The following is an 18,513-nucleotide window of genomic DNA, read 5'->3' as shown; positions in this document are numbered from 1 at the left end:
GAAGAAATTTAAATGCACATGGTTGAGCCAATCACATAAGGCATCTCTGTGCATCCACCAATCTTCATCTACTGAGCCTATCTCAATATGCTTTTCAAACAAAGTATGCCAAGATAAGAAGAGAAGTAAATACACTCTTTAAATCTCTTAAAGGGACACTGTCCAAACAAATTTAGCGTTCGTGATTCAGATTGAGCATGAAATGTTAAGCAACTTTATAATTTAATCCGATTCTCAAATGTTAAGAATTATCTTGTTATCTTTCTTTGCAAATCAATAATGATATTTTAGATTACGGACAATTGTTGCAAAAAACCTGGGTTGTCCTTGATGATTGTTGGATAAATTAATCCAACCAAAAAAAACAAGTTCTGTCCAGAGTACTGAAGCAAATAAATTATCTATTTAATGCCTTATTTTTAAATTAATCATAGCAACATCACAAGGAACATTCATAATATGAGACCATTTTTAAAGTTGCTTAAAATAGAATACTCATTCAGAATGTATAAATCATTAATTTTTTAACTGTCTCCCTTTAAGTATATTTTGAGTTCATGTCCCTTTAAAGAGACATTTCACAATAATGCTTGAAAAATCAGAAACCTAGGCACCTTCCTTTTGCTAAATTAGTATAACATATGAGTAAAGCATATTTAGATTAACTTCTGGATTGTTTTACACACTGACTGAAATATAAATGGTAAAGGATGTATTTTGGAGTCTTCAGCTTAGAGGGACATTAAGCTATATGTTATGTGTGCATTTTGGATAAGATTATAATATTTGAACAAATTAATATGTTTTGGTATTCAATCATTAGATTGTAATTATATATATTTTTGGATTAAATACATATCTACATAGGCTATTTAATGCTGATTGTTGGTTGCCCATAGATGCCTTATGTAATTGACTAAGATATGTGCATTGATGTATCTTTTTCGAAGTATATTTAAAGACTGAATGTAATTCTATAGTACTTTCTAAATATGTTTAAATTCTTTTATGAATTTTTAAAAAATCAATACACAATATACTTTGTGAATGTCCCTTTAAGGACCAAAACATTTGGAATGTTGATTTAACATTGTCAAAATAAACTAAAGGGGAATGAAAATTATATATAGATATGTGATGTCTAACCCAAGAGGTAAGATTTTAAAAACTACATAATATTAATAACTATAGTTAAATGACTCCACTAGAAAATTAAATCTATTAACCTGGCATCCAATAACTAGCTTGGGAAAAATATGAAGTTAAATGACCTACCATTTATAAATGTAAACTTTAAAAAATTTAATAAAATAATTTTTTGAGATACCTAAGGAAGATACAAGATCTTATAAAATTAATTTTACATTCAACAACACTGTCACTTTAATGTAATTGAACCACTTCCCCTTCTTAAAAGTGAAACAAAATAATTTATGTCAAATTTTGACTACATATCCGACATTATTTTAACATCTAAGAATTTCAAAAGAAAAGCATCGATGGATCTCACTCCCCAATTAATTTAAAAAAGATATTTTAATTTAATCTTCTCTGAATCAGTGGATTTTCTAAAATTAATGCATTATTTGATCTTAGAGGACGCCTAGTGACGCAAGCTGCCACACGCTGTCTCATTACACACTGAGAAGAACAGCCGGGCGTTTCCTGTGTACTCTACCCTATCACTGCGGACTCTAATACCCTGGATTCTAACATTGTTTTTACTGAAGGCTCGTTTTGTTTTTAATCTAGTAAGTTGCATTACTAGTGTGTGTTATTTGAGAAATAAAACTATTTACCTTGAGTCGGAGGTGCGCTGTCTTCCTTCCTGTGTTACAGCTCTTCGTGATCTTATGCATGTGCTTGTCAAATAGCCAACTACCAGTCATGGGAGTCAAATTGTTTTTTATTGACAGATTATATGGATATTTATTATAATCTGTTCAAAAGAGTGTATTTAATAATAAAATGTTTATTATTACCATTTAAAAAATTAAAAGTTTCTGAAACAAAAACATATTCCTGGAAGTCATCAGATGACAATCTGAAATTAAAAAACAAAATTTTAACAAAGTTAATACACACGTTGTCAAATATTCATAAAATACATTTACAATCATCTTGTGTCTATGCTCTAACTTTGTTCAACATTTTATCAAGATATTTATTAATTAAATGTAAAAATAAATAAAATAAACATACACCATTATATTGTGTAATAAAAATTAAATTTAAATATCTGAATTTCTAATTATACATAATAATGTATATCACATTTCAATAATATATATGTATGCTGAACATAAATGTAATATTTCATGTCCATTCAAATACCTCTATATCAACTATAATATGTATTCCTTTTTCTGATTGTGATCCCTAAATATCTAATTATGAAATAAGTATGACTAATGTATGTAAGCTACTAATATTCAACATTCTTCCTGTGATTCTTAACTAGCATGCATTAGTACACCAACCTGGATAATGCATGGTCTTTGAAAGTCAATTCAGGGGTAAACAGTTGATCTTCAATAGGTGTCTTATTCGTCAGTTCATAAAATAGAGGACTGTGAAATACCATCTAAAAAAGTAAAATCATCTAAGTGTCTGATTGTGATCCCTAAATATCTAATTATGAACTAAATATGACTAATGTATGTAAGCTACTAATATTCAACATTCTTCCTGTGATTCTTAACTAGCATGCATTGGTACACCAACCTGGATAATGCATGGTCTTTGAAAGTCAATTCAGGGGTAAACAGTTGATCTTCAATAGGTGTCTTATTCATCAGTTCATAAAATAGGGGACTGTGAAATACCATCTAAAAAAGTAAAATCATCTAAGTGTCTGATTGTGATCCCTAAATATCTAATTATGAACTAAATATGACTAATGTATGTAAGCTACTAATATTCAACATTCTTCCTGTGATTCTTAACTAGCATGCATTGGTACACCAACCTGGATAATGCATGGTCTTTGAAAGTCAATTCAGGGGTAAACAGTTGATCTTCAATAGGTGTCTTATTCATCATTTCAAAAATAGAGGACTGTGAAATACCATCTAAAAATTAGAAAATAATCTAAGTGTCTCCAATAGGATGCCTCTACAGCCTTATTCTATCAAATAGTTGGCACTTACCATGTGAACATGTCTTTGTATGGTTTTCAAGGTCAGCAGATTGGAAAGATAATGCCAGACATGATCCCATTGGTATACTTCAATTTCAATCTTGGCTTTTTCCACTGTCAGTCTGGGCAATCTTCACTGTCAGGCTTCTAATTCTTCCATTTCAGTCTTTAGATTAAGTCAGCTCCCTAATGGCAGAAAAAGTTTAATAAAAATTACTACAAGTGTGTGAATCAGTTCTGTACCCCTCTACCACCCCCCATTTCTGAATCAATTTCTGTCACTAGCTTACTAAGCGTGTGTAGCATCTTGTGTTATGTTCTATCAAGTGTGAAGATGAGTCATACTGAGCAGAACGAACCTCTAATGTGTGACATTGAACCATAGTCATGCTAGAGGATAGTTATGCTAGAGGATCCCTTTCTGAGTATTTACATTTTAAGTAATGTGCAAACTAAATACTAGTTTAGAAAATGTATGCCATATGATGTATTTGTGTACAATTCATGCCAGCAACAGTCCATACATTTATACTTACCAGCTGAAGTCCTCTTTAAAAACCAGGTTGCAAAGACTCGCTACAGGACCCAATGCCCAGAGCATCACCTATATTAATAAATGAAACACATTTTTAGCATTTGATGAACAATCCTAACATGTTTGCACAATTCTCTACTTGTCATTTCCCTAGAGTTCACATCTATTGACAATAATCCAGTCTAACTTCAATTATTTACCGTCTAAAGTGGCGGTTGATGATGTCTGCTCTGACATTGAGCCCCTCGTCCTGGAATGGCCCCTCTAGAACAGGATCATCCTCCTCATCTCTGAGGAGGTTTCAGTGCGCCGGGACGCCCTGCAGCATCCCAGCCCGCTGTGCAATATTATGCAGGATGCTACAGGCTACAACGATCTTAGCCACCTTCTTTGGGTTGTACTGGAGGGCTCCTCCCGACCTGTCCAGGCACCTGAACCTCATCTTCAGGAGCCCGAACATCCGTTCAACCACTGCCCTGGTTCTCTTATGAGCCCTATTGTAGCGCTCCTCAGACACATCAGTCGGGCTACGCAAGGGGGTAATGAGCCAAGGCCGGCTCATGTACCCAGAATCACCTATAAATTATGAACAGAACATAATTCAAACAGAATCCTCAAAATAGTATTTGGAGTCCAATAACATTTTTTGTGCACGATAATCCACTAACAAATGTTTATTTTGTAAAAGAATAATCTAGTTCAATATTATTCTCTATCTTCCCATTTCAGCTAAGACATGCTACATATGCGTATTTCTCCTAAACCAGACCTTGTGTAAAATGGCAACGAAATGGTTACATTGCATTTTCTATCTGAGCATTTAAGGTAAGACATGTTACATATCTGCATTGAACTAAAAGTAGACATTAACGGAAAGAGACAATGACATGGTTAAATTGCATTAGCTGCTATCTTCCCATTTCAGCTAAGACATGCTACATATGCATATTTCTCCTAAACAAAACCTTGTGTAAAATGCAAACTAAATGGTTACATTGCATTCTCTATCTGAGCATTTAAGGTAAGATATGCTACATATCTGCATTGAACTAAAAGTAGAAATTAGCTGGAAAATAAAATAAATGGTTAAATTGCATCCGATAGCTGAACATTACGCTAACATTTTAAAACTACAGTGGCAATTGTCAAACTAATTAACCATGTTGTGCACAAATACTCACCAACGAGATAACCAGGGGGCATTTGTCTTTCCTCAAACGGTCTCCACAGGGACGACAGAGAGAGGATGCGGGCATCATGACTAGCCCCTCCAAAATTCGCACACACATGCATAATCCTCATCTGTGCGTCACAAACATACTGCACGTTGAGGCTATGAAAATTTTTGCGATTTCAGAAGGGCAAGTCATCAATTGGAGCACGCAGCGCAATGTGGGTACAATCTATGGCTCCCAAGACATTGGGCAATTCAGCAATATCAAAGAATTCCCACTTCAGGCGCCTCCAATCACCATCATTCTGTGGGAATCCTATGTATTGCTTACTGATACGTACCATGGCGTCCAGAAAGTTATCAAACACCACAGAGAATGTACCTTGAGCCAGGCCATGCATGTACAGTTCTCCGGATTGAAAACTCCCGGAGGCCAGGACGTATAGACAGCTTAGCATCTTACTCATGGCGGGAACAGCAGTCCTTATTCTTATACGTGGCTCCAAATGAGGTTTAAGAAGATCGTAAAGGCCAATGAGCTGTTCGCGATTGAGCCGATACTTATCATAAACCTCAAAGTCGCTCATGTTTTCCAAGGTGGGTCTCACCCTGTAGACAGGAGGACCTCGAACCAGACGACCCCTTCATCTCAGTCTGATCCGCCGAGGCTGCCTGATTCGACCAACAGCTAGTTCACCAATAGCAGCACCAGCAGCATCTACCATGTCATCGTCATCCATCTTTCAAAACAGAGTAACAAGGTATGCACTTGATCTGATGTGGATCACAAGTGATGCTTTGGCCATGTTGTTTGGGGGATTTATAGTATGATTAGTCCAATGGTAGTGAGTTTGTAATGATTGCTGATTGTATTCACTTGTTTGTATGTGAGCGGCGTGAATGCTTTCACAGTGGGCGTTTTTTTGTTGTTTGCTGAAATGTTGTTTTCCAACAATGAATCTCAATGTGAAAGTGTCAAATATCACACATACAGTGCATGTTTGTAATGTTTGATCATATGCGTAATCAATATTTCTTAAACGCGATCTTATAGTAAAAAGCACACGTCCAGGCTAACATGAATAAAAGTGCATAGTTGTGAATAATGTGCATCGAATGTCATCGATCAATGTTGCTGCAACATTGTTTGTAAACGATAAAGTAACATCTGCCATCTGTAGTATTGTATATATAAGTGATTTCCGAGATGTCAATATTTTATGCGTCCCATTAAAATGGCACTAATACTGAATAACTTCTGGCTGTCATCTGTAGTATTGTGTATATAAGTGATTGCCGAGCTGTCAATATTGTACGCGTCCCATTAAAATCTGCATAATAATTCCGAACTTCCCGTCTGTCATCTGTAGTATTGTATATATAAGTGATTGCTGAGCTGTCAATATTGTATGCGTCCCTTTAAAATGGCACTAATACTGAATAACTTCCGGCTGTCATCTGTAGTATTGTATATATAAGTGATTGCCGAGCTGTCAATATTGTATGCGTCCTTTTCAAATCGCAATAAGAATTCCGAACTTCCTGTCTGCCATCTGTAGTATTGTATATATAACTGATTGCCGAGATGTAAATATTGTATGCGTCCCTTTCAAATCGCACTAATGCTGAATAACTTCCGGCTGTCATCTGTAGTATTGTATATATAAGTGATTGCCGAGATGTAAATATTGTATGCGTCCCATTAAAATCACACTAATGCTGAATAACTTCCGGCTGTCATCTGTAGTATTGTGTATATAAGTGATTGCCAAGCTGTCAATATTGTATGCGTCCCATTCAAATGGCACTAATACTGAATAACTTCCGGCTGTCATCTGTAGTATTATATATATAAGTGATTTGCGATCTGACAATATTTATTAATTGTCCCATTCAAATCTCCCTAATAATGGTGTTCCAAACTGTTATTTACGTATATGTTGTATTGTAGTATTGAGTGTTAAAGTTCAGAAAGGGGTGGTACAGTCGTGAATCTGTGATGTGTATGGTTGAATCTTCTAATGATGTCATGATATTATTAACCTGCCTATGTAGTTCTGAAATCCTCATTGTGTTGTTGTATTTGACTACAATGTTATTGTGTGCTGAATAAAATCTAAATGTGTGCTTTGTGGTTGTGTGATGGGTGATGCGTGTTATGTACATGTACGTATATATTGTGATTGTGTCCCACATATGCTGACTTCTATATAGCGGTCTGGCATTGTTGTTCCTTCCCATAAAGTGACATCTGTAATCTTGTGTAATGATGTTCTTGTTGTACGTAATTCCTAATGGTTTCTTGTGATGGAATCATGATGTTAAAAGTACAGTAAAATCCATATGTTCTGTTTTGTGATTCCTAGAGAGAATGTAATGTGTTTTTCCCCCATCATTTGAATGCACATGTATGAGTGAATGTTAAAAGTAATGTATGTGCATCCATGACTGATCATGTGTTAAGCCTATGTAGATATGCAGTTGCTGCAAGCATATGAGTTGAATAAATGAAATGCAATAATAAAGGTAAATGAGAATTGTTTCCCATTGTGTACTGTTTGTGAATCCTGAAAAGTTTAAATTATTTTTGTGTCCATTTAAATGTAATATTTTGAAAACAAAATTTTGTTACTAGTGATGTTGATTTGTAGTTGATGTAATATAAAAGTCTGAAACAATTTAATGGTGTTGTGAATATTCAATAAGTACAATCCATAAGTCCACCATAGGGAAATAGTCATTTCTTGATCTATTTATCATAGCTGGGTCTAACGCAGAAAAGCATGTATTTTCTAGCGCTGGTATTTGGAGTTTTTCGGTCTACGCTATTCGTGTACGTTAGGGAAATGTGTGTTTCACGTGCACGAGCACGTCTTCCCCATAGAAGTCAATGGAGGCTCTAAAATTTGGTAATTTTTTTTTTCAAAGACTGGTTTTCCTCGTAAAGTGAGTGACATCATGAGCTTGTGTGAAAAAGTAACTAAATCGTGTTTTTTTTTAATAATTAACTTTTTTTTTGTATGTCATGTGGTGTATATTGTTTGTATGCATGGATGAGTGTATATTTGTGATAATCTTATTAGTTAGATGTAGGTATATGAGGGTCTTTTCCCGTGTGTCAATGTAAGTCAATTGGAAAATGGATTTGTGTTTTTTTTTTTCTAACACCCGAGATCTCACAACTTTGATCCTTTGTATTTTTAAGAAAAATGATTAAATCTTAAAAATAAATATAGTGTAGTGTTTGTATGAGTGTAAGTGTAATATTTGTTTTGTGATTTGTGAATGTTTATTTTGTCGGTATATGTTTACTACTGGGTCTGAGCTGTCGGTAGAAATTTGAGCGTTGGGTGATTTTTGAGTGTCGGTAACTGAACTCTAAATTCCGGAGTCCGTAAGAAACCAGCGTTAGGGGCCTCTAACGCTGGTTTTCACGGCTAACGCCAAACTCCAAATCTAGGCCATATTCTTTACATCTAATGACCCCATACTAGACTCCTTACAGGATTTTTTCTTGGCTATGGCCAGGCTATATGAAGACTCAATCACTCAGATAAATGCAGAAAATAAACTATGCAATTTGAAACAAGGGAAAAGAACTGTAGAAGAATGTATAACAGATTTTCAGATGTGGGCAACGGATTCCCAATGGAACCAGATAAGCTTGCGGAATCAATTCCGTTTAGGTCTCTCTGAGTCTCTTAAGGATGAACTCTCATGGCTAGACTTACCAGATATTAAGTTGAGTACAACTTTGGACAGAAGACTCAGAGAACGAAGGGCAGAGAGAGGCAGTTATAACTATACCCCACAATGTCACAATATTACCTCCACTATGTCAGATAAGACACTTTCTTATCCCACTCAAATGGAAATCGGAACACTTAAAGAACCTCTATCTCAAGAGGAAAAGACAAGAAGAAGATTGTCAAACTTATGTCTTTACTGTGCCAACAAAGAACACACAGTATCCACTTGTCCCTCATTGGCAAAACAAAAGAAGGGTAAGGAAAAATGACATACCCATATATTCACAATACAAAATCCAACTCAACTCATTATTCCTCTCTTTGCAGTGGGATCAACAGCTCATTCAGACCATGTCTTCAGGAATCTTCATAGACACTGATTTTGTTGTAAATAATAAAATGCCCACTGTGTGCAAGCATACACCTGTCTTTGTCAAGTTAATTGATGGATCTTTCATTCAAAAAGGTCCAATAACCCATCACACAATCCCTTTATTACTAGAGACACCAAAGGGACATACTGAGTATGTTTCCTTTGATATTATACCAATATCTTCACAATACATTTACACAATCCTACTATAGATTGGACTCTCAATGAAATTAGATTAGGTTCAGAACACTTGTTACCCTCATGTCTCTATATCCAGTGTTGAGACTACAGTACCAGAGGTATACCGGGATTTGTTTGACATATTTAACCTCAAAGAAACAGAACACCTTCCTCCACATAGGCCTTTTGACTGTCCAATTGATATCCTTCCAGGCTCACAAATTCCATACAGAAAGATTTACCCATTATCACAAAACGAACTTACCCATTTATGTACATATCTTGATGAAAATTTAAGAAAAGGTTTTATCTCTCACTCAACATCTCCAGCTGCTGCTGGGATATTTTTTGTAAAGAATAAAGATGACAGTTTAAGGCCAATAATAGATTACAGAGCTCTTAATGCTATTACTGTAAAGAATCATTATCCTTTGCCTCTTATTCCAGAGTTACTAGAATGACTTTCTAAGGCAACCATTTACACAAAATTAGATCTAAAGGATGCATATAACCTTTTTCATATCAAAAAGGGAGATGAATGGAAAACGGCCTTCAGAACCAGATACGGGTTATATCAGTACAATGTTATGCCTTTTGGGCTATGTAATGCCCCAGCTATGTTTCAGCATTTTGTCAATTAGATATTTTGAGACCTTATCGACATATGTGTTATCATTTGCCTCGATGATATCCTCATATACTCCACAGAACTTTAAGAACATGAGAAACATGTACGTTGGGTTTTGACAAGGTTGCGAGAATATAAACTCTTCGCAAAAGTAAAAAAATATAGTTTCCATGCAAAGAAAATCAAGTTCCTTGGCTACATAATCTCCCCTGGAATGATTCAAATGGACTCAGATTAAATTAAAACTGTCACCGACTGGTCCCAACCTACTTCAGTGAAAAAACTTCAGAGATTCATAGGTTTCTCAAATTTTTACCGGAAATTCGTTAAAAACTTCTCTAGTATAATCAAACCTTTGACCCAACTTACAAGTAAATATACAAAATTTGTATGGACCTCTCAAGCTCAAGAAGCCTTCTCCCATCTAAAAGAAAGCTTCATAACAGCCCCCATTTTAAAACTGCCAAATCATAATCTACAGTTTGCATTAGAGTCTGGTATTGGGGCAGTCCTTTAACAACCAAATTTGAAAACCTCAGATTTACATCCAGAAACTTTCTTTTCAAGAATATTTCTCCCAGCGGAATGACAAAGAGTTACTGGCCATAAAAGCATCCCTGGAACAGTGGCAACATCTTCTGAAGGGTACTAAGACACTGTTCCTGATCCATACTGATCACAAGAACTTAGAGTATTTAAGAAAGAATAAAACTCTGTCATCCTGACAAGTAAGATGGGCTCTGTTCATGGACAGATTTTACTTCGGCATTACCTACAGACCAGGAGCACTTAATACCAAAGCTGATGCCTTGTCTAGGCTTCAGGATTCACAACCTGAATAAGACCTACTCAACCTCATCATACCCCTGAGAAGATTTTAGGCATGCTCGGATCATTTGAAAGAGAAATCCTTGAACACCTAAAACAAGAACTCAAAATCCCTGATAACTGTATTCAAGACTCAATGTTAGGTCTTTATTACCATAACAAGAAACTATACATACCTAAACCCCTTAGACACCAACATTTCCATGACAACACACTATCAGGTCATCCAGGTGTACAAAAGTCCATAGAATTAATAAGAAGATATTTCTGGTGGCCTGACATGGAAAAACTAATACACGAGTACGTCACAACTTGTGACACTTGTAGTAAAAATAAACTCGATCATAAGAAACCCATTGGTTAACTAAAGCTTTTACCGATACCCGATATACCCTGGTCTACTGTCTCAATGGATTTAATTGTGGATCTACCTGTATCTCAACAATGCAATAAAATACTTGTAGTTATTGAACATTTGGCTAGATTAGCAGATTTCATACCCCTCAAGAGTTTACCCAATGCCATGACAACAGCAAAATTCTTCCTAGACTCTATAGTTCGTTTACACGGCTTACCAACAACTATAATTACTGACAGAGGAACCCAATTTACCTCAACTTTTTGGAGATCTTTATGTAAAATACTACAGATAGATACCAGATTTTCTACTTCCTTTCACCCTTAAATAAACGGCCTAACAGAGAGATTAAACCAAACTCTAGAACAATACTTAAGATGTTATATAACTCCTACCCATGGCAGAGTTCTCTTATAATAACTCTATTTCCTCATCCACTAAGATGACACCATTTTTTGCTACTTATGGGTACCACCCATCTACCATATCTATCTCTAAAAGAATAGTGCAATCTCCTGCCACAACTGACTTTTCTTCAACACTCAAAGACAGATTGGAGATCCTCAAAACACATCTTGCAGAAGCCAATTATCAACAGAAAAGGTATTATGACTTAAGACACAGACCGTCTCCAACTTTTAAGATTGGGGATTTAGTACTGCTGTCCACAAAACATCTCAAATTACAACTACCCAGTAAAAAGTTGGCCAACCAGTTTATTGGTCCTTTCCATATAAGTTGACTAATAAACCGGAATGCAGTCACTCTGAAGCTTCCAGATTCTTACAGAATACACCCCACATTCCATGTCTCCTTACTAAAACCATATAAGTCTAACCCTCAATTAACCCTCAAATTCCTGGCAACTCCATTCGGATGTTCATGCTCCTCATCTACTGACTGCTTTCCATCGCAAGTACCCTTTGAAACTCTGTATGGACTCTCCAAAGGGGGTTCCTTGAGGTGGGGGATATGTGATATACCTTAAGGGATATCCCCTCCTATCTACTTCCTGTACCTATTTAAGTTCGCTTTCAACAAGGATTGTTGCCTGATAATTGATGAACTTTTCTCAGCTGATCTGTGCTGAAGCTTTCTTTGAATTTTTCCTTGCAGGTCAGGCACTACTTGATGTCGCAATTGTTACCAGCACTTGTAAATTCCTTTTGTTGTTCCAGCAGCTCTCTTTTGAGCCTATAGTTGATGGAGTTTTAACTCTTCCTAATTCTGGCTGAGTTTACACAGAATCTCTGTTTCCTATCTCTGGATACCTGCAGCTAATCTACAGACTCACTAAACACAGACCAGAAGTTGGCTCTGCCTCTGAACTCCTCTCTCTGCACAGAACCAAGTCAGTGTACTTCCACAGCATGAAAGGAAAGTAATTTCACCTTTGCATCATATCGTCTGGATTAAGGTACTCTGTAAATAAGTTATACATTCAGTCTTGCCTTATATATGTGATCTGGAACTTTCCTCCACGCTGATCCATGATACTTATTTTGTGTAAGCTGCAGATTCCTGTTTGAACACTCTCATTCAAAGCTGTTTTTGTTAACAAATTATTGTACATCTCACATTGTTGCCAAACTATTAGGAAACAATCATGCTCATTGTACTTCTGGACTGAATTTTACTTTAATTTATTAAGTGATACATATGAACTGCCTTCCTTTCTCATAAAATACTTAATTTCATTTGTATCTACACAGCTACCCTGATGCAGCAAGGATTAATTAACTTTTAAATCCTATTAATCAGCAGATTTTTTCTGCACTGCCAATAACAGCTTACACTATTTTGCCCAGTATATCTAAAAGTGGTTTCTGGGTTCACATATAAAAGAGCATCAATCCTGCATATAAAAGATATTAGCAATTCAGGTTTATCTATATATTTCAAAGTTTAGATTATAACAGTTTATAACAGGAATATTGCTGATCGTCCTGATATTCATGGTTTGTTCACACTCTGGTCCATATTAAATCTGTGACCAAACCAATTTCTCCTCCATGGAAACTTGACTTGATGTTTCGCAGACTCCTCTTTTTTAACCTTATGTATAACGTGGATATTATACTTCTTTCTTGGAATGTTTTTTTCTTTTGGCTATCTTTTCTGCTATAAGAGTTTCTGAGTTATCTAATGATCCTCCTTATTTGATTTTTTTCATCAGGGTAAGGCAGTTTTTTACTGAAGTCTTTTTAGTTTTTTCCTAAGGTTGTTTCTTCAGAAAATATACTTGCATTCTTTAGACATTGTTAGGCTAATGAAATATTACATTGATGCTACTAAAGACTTTAGACAGACTACTAGTTTGTTCATTAATTTTTTTATTCCTAGGAAAGTTCAGAAAGTTTCTGCTGTTTCTTTGGCCTCTTGGCTGAAACGTTTGATTCACAAGGATTACCTGGACACAGGTCAGCCTCCATCGGACTAATGCTCATTCTACTGGGTCAGTTGCCACTTCTTGGGCTTTCAAGAAGGAGGCTTCAGTTGTCCAGATTTGCAAGGCAGCTACTTTGTATTATGTGCATACTTTTACAAAATTCTACCATTTTGATGTTTCTGCTTCTTCTGAAGCAGCCTAAACCTATTTGCTTTATTTTAAGTGCATTTAAAAAAGGAACATTTTTATTGGGGTGGATTTAATTTCTCAGTAAAAAAATATGTTTTCTTTCTAAGGTGGCAATAGTCCACAAAATTCCTTACTTGTGGGAATTCATCTCCTGGCCACCCCATACAAAGCTTTAAGAATCCCTCCTACTTCCTCTTCCCCCAGTAATGTCTTTGCATAGTCTAGGAGAAGGTGAAGATTGAGGTGCTTTGCATTATTGCAAGGGATATTAATTCCAAATTTCCCACTCAATGTATAGTTCCTGGATGAGAGAGACATGGGTGAGTACTGGCTTTGCAATGTAAATCTTCTCTATGGAGTTGTGGTCATTGTGGTGACATTTTATCACTGGAATATTAATCTAGCTGTTATTTAAATATAGCTCACAGATTTTATTTCTGGCAAATTGACATAGCTGATTTTAAAACTGAATATTCAAGTAGTTCATTCTTATCCAAACATATGTAAAACTATAGACTTAGGCTTTGGTCTAGTCTCTGTCTAAGAAGGGCACTCCCAATAGCCTTTGAATGGCATTTGATAAACCACTCCCTATTGAATTGGAGTATAAAAAACTAGAACACCAAAACATATTTCTCTTCCTCTTCTTATCTTGTTGCTGCTGAAAAGATGGCTGATGTTGGACACATCGGAGAATATGGCTAAGTATATTCCTTGGATAACATTCTGTAATTATTTTAGCAGTGTTGCACAAATTGGGGTTGTGGAAGAGTTGCCCTGTATTAATTATTTGGACTGTTTTGCTGTAAAATATATGTGTATGTATACCTGTAAATATATCTCTTATTATTAACATATATTGATTCCTAATAAACTCTTTGGAAACAATGGAGACCCTTTTATAGTATTTATTTCACTAAACTTAATTATAATGGTTTAGTGGGAGATTTTTACATTGAATTATATATTTAGAGGTTTATATTTAAAAATCTAGATATACATTTTTAATAACCACAAAGTTTTAGACAAATCCATATGCCAAAGAATTTTGCAGGAAATAGATAAAATGTTGATTTAATTTTAGAATATTGCAGATTATATCTTTTAAATGTTTCTCAAGAAAATCATGGTTTTAAAACCCTGTATTTCTGGTCTGTATACATTTGCATTTCCATAGAGTTACATGGGTGAGGGCCTCAGTCAAAAAAAAAATCTCAATTTAGTGCAAATAATAAAAATTGTGTGTTACTGTTTAAATGTTTAAATGTAACTGCAGTTAAGGTAGATTTGGTATGTTATAGCAACGTTTTTGTATGTAGTATTTAAACAGAGAACATCATGGTTGACCCCAGCAGGCCTATTTTATGAGATTTGAAGACTTTTTCTGGGTAGGTTTGGTAAAAGTTTGTATGAGTAGCAATTTTTAGAGTGGTTGTATATGCTTATTTTCACTAGTGGTATTTATACATTTTCTCTTCTTTGGAATTAGAGTTTACTTTTGACCTGCATTTTGTTGCTCTTGTATTTTTCTTGTTTTTGGAAAATTGATATTCCTTTGTAATTGATTGGCCTAAATTTTGAGAGTAAATATTTTTGACATTTGTTTTCTGTAAAAATCTAATGAATTTAAGAGACATGATATTTACTTCTTGTCTTGGTCCCATCTAAATGTTTTTTTGTTGTTGTTTTTTTTTATTTTACAAAAAGAAAGCTTTACAGTACTTTGTTACTTTATAAAGAAGAAGGTCATTTGCTGAGAGGGCCTGCCTTTCTTTAAGAGTTGTCCTAGTCTGTTTTAAAATGATTGACTTCTGACCTCTAAATATTACTTATCCAGTTTCGTTTTTTTTATTTTTATTTCTTATTTTAAATATTGAATTTTATTCTGTAATTTGTGTTTGTTTAAATTTGCATGGGATTTGAACATGAAATATGTAGTCTAGTACAATTCAAATTTGGTTTTGTTTGAATGTTCACTTTTTGTGAGCAAATGTTTCAGACTGTAAGGGAAATTGTTTAGAATATAAAGTTAGGAAAATACAGTTTAACTTGGGGAATATGCTAAGCCATTAGCAGTTTAAAGCATATTTAATTTTTTCCCTCTTCCTTCTTCCATTTCTTTGTAAGTAGATGGTTCAGATTCTTAACCATATTGCCCTGTCATAATATCTTAGAATTTAACACTCTGAAAGTTCCTACAGGTTTTTCAAATCAGACTAGGCCAATGACTGTAGCAGATAAATACATTTTTCAGAAATGGTGGGGCACAATCCCCACAAACAGCTTTAATACATTTTCACATTGGATTCACAATGGGGCTGAAAAAGCCATAAAAGTAGAAATGAACATGCAGGAATGGACAGAATTGCTTCAAGATGCCATTGGCCCCTATGCCAACAGGTTATTGGGATTCATCTCAAGCATATCTGATCAGGCTGGGGAAATAGTTAAAATCTTTTTCAATTTTAATAGTCTAGAAAAAGAGATTAGTGAAATTACCATGAGGCCTCCAGATGGGCCATTTGAAGTAGCCAAAAAGTTTCATTCTGGTTTGTGCTGCATCAGCCACAGACCCAAATGGTCTGGGGTTACAAGCTCACATACAGAAGGTACTTGAAGCTCTCCCTAGAAAGTGTCAGGAGTTTGTAAAGCTGTATGATCCAAACTTCACAACCTTAGAAATGGTGCTCACTAGAGCTAAGAAGTGGTGGAATTATCACCCATACACCATTAAGTCAATTTCAGCAGTGAAACAGTCAATGGAGAACAATCTGAAAATTCACAGTCAGGAATCATAGAGGGGCAACAGAAGGAATGTTTGGGGATATCAGACATGTAGAGAATTAAATTCAGGAAACTGGAGAGACAGGAATTTAAATGTTCATATACACAGAGAAGAAAATAAGTATAACAACTGGAGGTTACGGACAGATTAGAGAAGCAATAAGGCCAACTTAAGTTATTGGGAACTCAAGCAGCTATGGGACTCGCTCAGTAGTGTGCAAGGGCTTGGTAGGAAGACAAAGCACAGAAAGCCTTCTCAGGATTGGGAAGTTAATCCTGTTTACCGCATTACAGCTTTAGCATGCTCCTGGCTGTTAGCTCCTCCTTTACTCGACAGAGGCTTCCAATACAACAGTCACACTTGCTCTTAAAGTGAAGGTCAATTTTCATCAATGAGTGCCCGGTTTTTAAAAATACTTTTAAAATCAGGGGCACTTTCATTGATGAAAATTAACATTGCACTGGATTTTAAGAAATACTTACCTTTTACTTCTGCAAAGCCGGATCGACGATCTCCCTCCTTCTTCTTCCTGCTGTAGACAACAGCAATGACGAAACTGGCTTCCTCCAATCACAGCCAGGCATCACGAGCTGGACGCTCTGGGGTGCAAGCCATGATTGGAGGAAGCCGGTTTTTGTAATTTCTGACGTCACTACAGAGGAACTGAGGCTGAGATCGGCGATCCGGTTTTGCAGGAGAAAAAGGTAAGTATTTCTTAAAATCCAGTGCAATGTTAATTTTCATCAATGAAAGTGCCCCTGTTTTAAAAAGTATTTTTAAAAACCGGGCACTCATTGATGAAAATTGACCTTCACTTTAAGAGCATTGTTTCAATGGCCCTATTATGAGCATTGCCCTTTAGGGTGTCCCATTCTAATCCTAGGTGATGGAGGGAATTTGTGTTGAATGTAGTTCTGTGTGGAGGAACAATATATATTTATAATGGGTATGTTTTGTACAGTATTTTTCTATGGGATCATGGGAGTTAATTTTTCACCGCTCTTGATACATATTTGTGTGCACCTTCATGGAATTCACCCTTTATCTTGCGGGTTTCCATGTGGTATTTCTGCTGCTGATATTTGTGGGTCAGTTGGCTAGTACTGAGTGTATTGAGTATGGTAGAGGTCTGGGGTCTGATAGTTTTCTGAGAACCTTTATCCCCATACAGCTTATTTTTCCATGTTCTTTATAACCTTATTTGTTAGTGGAGGATAAGGTATTTTCCATTTTTGCCCTTACTGTTATACATCTGTAAATGGTATTGAGGGATGATAAAGTCCTGTACTACTGGTATCAATTGTGGGACAATGATGTACCTTTACTTGAAAACGCCATTACAGATTATTTTTTCCACTACTGTTATATATTGCTATAAATTTAATATAAATTTGTAAGAGGATGCTACAGTATATTACATTTTTTTTTCTTTTACTGTTATATACTGCTGTCATTTATTCTAATCATTTGTATACTTTTGAAAAGAGAGGCGAAGAGCGCAGACTCAAATGTAGAGTAAAGGATATTTAATATATGTGCACGCACAACAAGTGGCAATTTAAAACAGCAAATAACACAATATGTCAGCGTTACAAATGTAACATCCCACATAACACGGATTCTGCAAGACAGCTCCAGAAGACAGCAGTCCCAAATTCCTGGGTAGATGGAAACAATCCGCGGTCCGGGTGAATGGTGATATCCCCAAAGTTTATCTGGGCTCTTTGTATTCCGTGTGTTAATGTGTAAAAGGCAGGCTATATCAGTCCCGCAAATATACAAATATACAAATTGATATAAACAGTTAGTTAATACCTTAATACCTTGATCCTCGGCACACAAGCCGCTATGTTCCCAACTACAGACCGGGAACTACGGCGGCCTCACTGGATCAGTACAAAAGGGCGGGTCTTTGTTTGTGAGAGAACGCTATAGTATATACTATATATACATGTACATTTTGCAATACATATTCAGTGGTACTAAATGGCTTAACTAATTGGATTTGTACGTTTTCTGGAAAGCTTTTGATAACCTTTATCCATTTTTTGAAGAAATTTTGAATTTGAATATTACTGGGGTGTTGTATAGATATTTGTTCAATGACACATTGATTTATCAATATCTTTTTAAATTCTACGAACTTAGGTGCTTTTGGAGATTTCCATCTTTTTAATATGAGGTTT

Source organism: Bombina bombina, chromosome 3 (assembly GCF_027579735.1).
Source record: "Bombina bombina isolate aBomBom1 chromosome 3, aBomBom1.pri, whole genome shotgun sequence".
Classification (NCBI taxonomy): Eukaryota; Metazoa; Chordata; class Amphibia; order Anura; family Bombinatoridae; genus Bombina; species Bombina bombina.
The sequence above is the reverse complement of the archived record's forward strand: the minus strand, read 5'-3'. Positions refer to the sequence as shown.